Raw genomic sequence first — 6141 nt, 5'->3', positions numbered from 1 at the left:
GGTTGGGCCTCTATGTGTCTCGATGGAAGAGATTTTCCTTCCACTGAATTTTAGTTGCTCAAGGATTTAAGCTTCTGTGATGTTTGTTGGTAGAGAATTTCAGCTGTTGTTTTTGTAGTTGGCTCAAGGGTTATGCCACCACCTTTTTGTTCGTCAAAGTTTCTAGACACCGGTTTTTTGGTTGGTGAAAAGTTATACACACGGTTAGTTCGGCTGCTTATGGGTTTGAGCCATTACAAACCAGTCGGTCAAGGTGCTATTACTGTTGCTCAAAGGCTTGTCCCGTCCACATATTTTAGTAGTTTCTTGAGAATATCATGAAAAAATAAACATAAACTTCATTTTGATACTAATATTTAACTCATTTAACATTCAAAATATCCAAAATATATTCAAAACATCAAACTACAATATATAGAGGTGAAAGAACACCTTCCCATGGTGTAGGGATCATCGGGATCCTCAGCTCCAGTGTTCTCTGCAACAGCAATAAGATGGGCACTCCAGCATTGGTTTAACTAATGCACATGCACCCCCATGAATTTCCCCACATGCTGAAGTTATTTACGGCAAAATAGAAGTACCACTTGCAGAACACTTGCCTACACAAATTCATGGTAAGAACAGAGCATTTTAGTACATTCGTCTTCGCATGCTGATTTGCATCTGTTAAAGAACCAAAAAGCATTAGAAGTTTTTTTTATCATATGAGTTATGCTTTGAAACCAAGTTAAAGAGACGACTCACATAGACTACGAAATTCAGAATTGGATCAGTTGCTCCAGATAAAGCTTATAAATCCAATGAGCAAGCAATTGATCTGCATCTGCAGCCGTACCATTTGAAACTTTCAGCTTGAACCAGGGCTTCATATGATTTCTTTGAAGCAACCTCTTGCACCACAGGCCCAGCAGGCTCTGTCATTTTCCGAACTTCAATTTGCATTGATTGAACTTGAGGAGGCTCCTCAACCTCTTCCTGCACAACTACCTCTTCCTAATTGTTCAGATGATGATGAACTTCAACACCATTACTGAGATCCTCCACAATAGGTGTTATAGTATCTGGCACGGCGAGATCAGGGACATGAGAGGGTTCTTTCTTATTGCTAAATCAATAAACAGTCCCCAATAATCAGCCATATTACATAATGTTTCTTTTTTATTGCTAAACCAATGACATTATATTTGGTTACTAGCTTTTTATTTCTTTTTTATTGCTAAACAAGACAGTAAAGAGATAGCAACACACGCAATTAAACAACGCTTCAGAATTAATCTATCGGTCCCAAAAGACTCGATCTAATGTTAAGTCATTATTAGATACTAAGAATACAAACAAAACAAACATCAAAGAAAACATGAAAACAAAATATTTCATACATACGTGCAGAACAGAACAAGCTAAAGACTTAGTAAAACTGAATGTAAATTGTTAAACAAGTTCAATTTATAAGGTAACACATAATGTGAGTTGAGGTATGCAAGCACGGATGGTAAAACAAATCAAGCTGGTAATGTAGGAATATAAGCATTCATGCAAGTTATATTTATGCTAAAAAGTACCGAGAGGAATAGAAGCATTCATACCGGGAATTTTAATGTGGACAAGACAAAGGGGTCCATATATAGTTTTAAATCATAACAAGAAGTTGAGATCATAAGATAAAAGGTAATCAAAGTTGAAGATCTTCTCAAATAAATTGAAACTGGAGCTGTGACATCAATTTCAACTCTTTAGAATATGGAAGTACCTTGACTGAGCTCATTGATAATTTTTCGAACCTCCTGCCCATGTCCACCAAGGAATGCGTATCCAAGACAAAGTCTACACACACAAAAAAATACACTAGAGGATCTAAGACTTGGACATAATCGAGGCTTAAATGAAATTCCAAGCTTAATTAAAGAATCAAAGACAGGTATGTACATCCAAAAGATTTCTGCAATAATGTATCTATAACATCATAAGCCAAATCTTCTACATATATAGAACGTTCAGAACCAACATCTGAACGCTTATCTCTCATGCTAAATGAGCCCAGTTCAATCTAAAGGTTGTTCTGTATTGCGGAGCCATTATAGGTCTGCAAAACTTCCTCAGCTGCTGCACGTGTACAGAACACAACAAACCCATATCCTTTGGATGCAACCTACATTTTTCATGAAACCACTATCAGAAAAATAAGGAGCGCATTTCGAAACAAAACTAGTAGACATAATGCAGATTAATTAAAACAAGCAATACCTAAAGCACTGAAGCACATAACACCACAGCTTACTCAAACAATCCTTTTCCGTAAAGCAAGTCGGATGAAGCTACAAACTTAATCAAATTCAGCAAAGGCAAGCAACTAAATAAAGCCAAAAAATGAAGCAACTTGGCTTCTTATAGGTATTCAATTAAGCATAAGAAAACACTTAACTTATGCTATTCGATTGTTAGTTAAAAGGAAACAAAATAAGAATTACAGCAAGTTCTGAATCCTAACGAAGATCCAAATTTAATCTAAGTACCTCTTCATAAACTCCAGAATTCAGATTTTTTTATAATTGATCACTACAATTCAATACTTTCATATCCCTAAACGAAATAATAAGGTAAACAGATTTTTACTTCATAAAACAAATTTGTCCACAATCTTCTACATAATACATACAAGTAAACCTAGGATAAAAAATCTCCTAAACACAAAACATAAACTGAAAAATATTAGAAACCCAATCTTCATCTCATGTTTAAATAATACCAAAACAAAGAAATTAAATCCTAGAGATATGAATAAAACTGAAATATAAATTGAGATGAACAACATACCATGTTTTAAAAAACAACATGAAAATATAAGAAACATAAAAATTGAAAATTATAAAGAGATTTAATCTACATAAGAAATCAAGCTCACAAAACCGAGTTATTAAAATTCAAAACAAACAAAAGTGGTGGAGAATTTATACCTGAAGAAGTTCAAGAAATCCAACTGAGGCTGATTGTTCGTCTTCTAAAAACTCCTACAATAAAAACTAAAAGAGATTTTAAACCTTAACAACAAACAAAATCAACAATAACAAAGAGAGAAAAGGGGGAAAATTACATTTAAATCGTAACTTTGGTTCCAATAAGAAGAACTATTAATACCACACAAACAACAAAGATGAAAAAGGAAATGGTTAAGAAGACTGGTTTTGAGTTGAGATTGAAGAAAATGGTTTTAAATCGAACATAGTGATACAAATAGATCTGGAGTGAAGAAGGAAATGGTTTTTCTTCCTGGTTCATGGTGTAGTGTTCTTTTTCATGAAGATCTGTTAGTTTCTGTAAGAAATCCAGTGGATATGGAGAGGTAAGAAATTTTTCTTCGGAGGCAGGACAAGGTTGAGAGAGAAGAGAAGAGGGGACTAGCATGGAAATGGAAGACGAAACAGCATAAGGATAAGGTTTGACTAGGTTTAGTTAAGATAAGGGTGGGACTCGCAGCCGTTGGATCAATGACAATACCCGATCTCCAAAATATTATCTACTAGGGTAACACCAAGACTGCTAATGGGGGTACCGTTTTACTTGGGGTGTACCAATCCAAAGGAAAATGCTTTTTTGTCCTATATGCATATTGGTACACCCCAAGCAAAACAGTATCCCCATTAGCAGCCTTGGGGTAATACTATCTACATATCTTTGTCTAAGTCAGTAAAAGTCCTCGTACAGCGGTAGTTTGACTTTAGTCAACGACGCTTTCGGATCGACTAAATAACACGATATCTACGTCGTATCATTCCATTATGTCTTAGATAACCTTTTCTCCACTATTGTTAAAAACGAAATCAAACTAAAGTGTTCATAAGAACCAACCATGGTGCATTCATTACCTTCTCGATCATGTTCTCTAAATGCTTGAAGACCCTGATAACCTACAGTACAACAATGTATTCATATCTTAGTAACATAGGAACAAAATAAGCCCTTGTAGTAAGAATATTTTGCTAATGCCGCGATTTTCAGATAGCTAATGCTAAGGAGTGACATACTTTCCTGAAGCATATGTAATGAAGCCCTTGTAGTAAGAAAATAATCCAGGTAGTTAGAATAATTTTTTGTTATATAATGAAGTATAAGCATATGATTATCTATGCCTTAAACAGATAGTTAATGCTAAGGAGTGACATACTTTCCTGAGGTTGATTCATCAATATGACACGTGATTGTATCACATCTTTGAGGAAGCTACAACTCATTGATTAAAAAAAAAGGTTTATACACCTAGTGATAAGGGATTCATATACAATTATGAGATGGATTTGAAGCCTTCATTTATATGTATTTGGTTTAATATTGTTTTGTTAGTATAGTCATGCATCTTGGTCATCCGACTACTCATTAGTTCAAAATTACTATTCGTCGGGGATGCATTTTGGGTTCGGTCCTAAATAACTTAGTATATATAATTTCATAATAGAATCCACTTTTGTTAGTGGATACTCATGTTGATGTAACTTTGTTTTTTCTTTCAAAAAAAGAAAGATTGTGCATTTATATCATCTATATGCTCTAGCGATAAACTCGCCAAGACAAATTTTGTTTCAAAAGAAGAAACTTTTAAAATGATGCTCTAGCGATGAACTCGCTAAGACAAATTTCAATTGTTTCAAAAGAAGAAACTTTTCAAACTCTAATATCTTTGCGTACTTAATAAACCATGAAACTTGGTAGTTATCATATCCTGGTGGCTGAAAGCTACTAACTGCACCAACGAACTAATGTTTTGGTACAAGTGTCTACCAAAATATTGACTTGGTAGCTACACATAGTGTCTTGAAGTACTTACCTTCTACTGTACTTTGTGGTTGTCAAACTCTCATGGTTGAAAGCTACTAACAACACCAAAAATTTAATGGTTGGTTGAGGTGTCTACCAACAAGTTGTTTCGTGGGTAAGATGAGTGGCAAAAGATATGTACCTTTTAGGGTACGTTTTGGTTACTCAAACATGATGGTTGGAGGCTAATAACAACAAATACGATATTTTGGTTGTTAAGTTGTTCATGCTAAAGCCTTCCACCCACTATCGTTGCTGGAAAACTTGTGGTTAGACATTTCCGCCCACCAGAGTTGTTTTTAGTTACAAACAATTGTTGCTGAAGAATTCCACCAACTGTAGTTGGTAAGAAAATAGTCATTAAAGCCAAGTTTTTGGTAACCGAGTAACAAGCTGGGCATCAACCCCTTTGTGAATAGCAACACCCAACCTATGAAAAATAAAACTACCTAGACCTATCAGCATCATTACTAACTAAACAGTTCTTCAAACGCTTAAAAAAAACATATCCTCACCAAGCTCTAACAAGGTAGTGAAATCTAAGACACCCAAGCCATACCCATGTGAAGCACATTCATCTAAGTACTTAGTACGTTTACGCATAATTGCTTTCGAAATGGCTTGACCTGGAACAAAAGAACGAACCCCCTCCCCAGTAAAGGGCGAGACACCTGTGACATCCATGCAAACATCTTGGCCATTTTCCCAGTTAAGGACAAGGATATCTGCTGGACGTAAATCCTTGTTACTATCTGATAAAAGGCCCAAAGAAACCTCTTTACGCGCAGACACCAGCTTTGTAACAAATATCCGCAATCACATCACGAACCAGGTCATGGCGAAACTTGATCCCCTCATATTTAGCACAATGAAGTGCATGATCACCAAAAATATCCATAGGCTTATTACAACAAGAGCACAAACCATCTTCGACAAACAAGGGGATACCAAGCCGATAACAGACTACTGCTCTAAACTGTTGGATAAGATTTCAATATTGTTGTAGTAAATAAGATTCGAACTCTAAGACTTCTGAAGATTAAATTTAAATATTTAATGAAAATAATAAATAAAAACGAAATTAATGTAAACAAAAGCGAGAATTACTGGGACTAGGATTCCACCGAATTCATAACATAAGGTTCAATTATTTATTCTCAACAATTATCGCTCGATAAATAAAAACATGGACTCTTATTTTTGCCAAGGTAGATTCTCAAAATATTAGTTATAAATCGTAAGCATGGGACATCAAACATTTAAGCAAGCATGACCCATCAAATAAAATAATAACTAATTAATTTCAAATCATGAATCAATTTAAAAAAA

General features: G+C 34.9%; 1 long non-coding RNA gene across 6 annotated transcripts; it reads right to left on the bottom strand.

Moving 5' to 3' along the window:
- Nucleotides 1-313: 313 nt before the first annotated feature.
- LOC113299279 lies at nt 314-3410 on the bottom strand. Of its 6 annotated transcripts, none has more exons than XR_003334769.1 (7): nt 3095-3410; nt 2958-3023; nt 2248-2318; nt 1930-2152; nt 1754-1827; nt 748-1108; nt 314-666 (listed from the first exon to the last, which is right to left on the bottom strand). It is a non-coding gene; the product is annotated as an uncharacterized LOC113299279 (long non-coding RNA). The 6 variants fall into 6 exon arrangements; XR_003334770.1 differs by having other exon boundaries at nt 1930-2172; nt 2958-3011; XR_003334771.1 differs by having other exon boundaries at nt 1754-1848; nt 2958-3011.
- Between the last annotated feature and the right edge of the window lie 2731 nt (nt 3411-6141).

The sequence above is a fragment of the Papaver somniferum genome, chromosome 7 (genome assembly GCF_003573695.1).
Source record: "Papaver somniferum cultivar HN1 chromosome 7, ASM357369v1, whole genome shotgun sequence".
NCBI lineage: Eukaryota > Viridiplantae > Streptophyta > Magnoliopsida > Ranunculales > Papaveraceae > Papaver > Papaver somniferum.
Note: the sequence above shows the minus strand (reverse complement) of the source record. Positions and strands in the feature narration are given on the sequence as shown.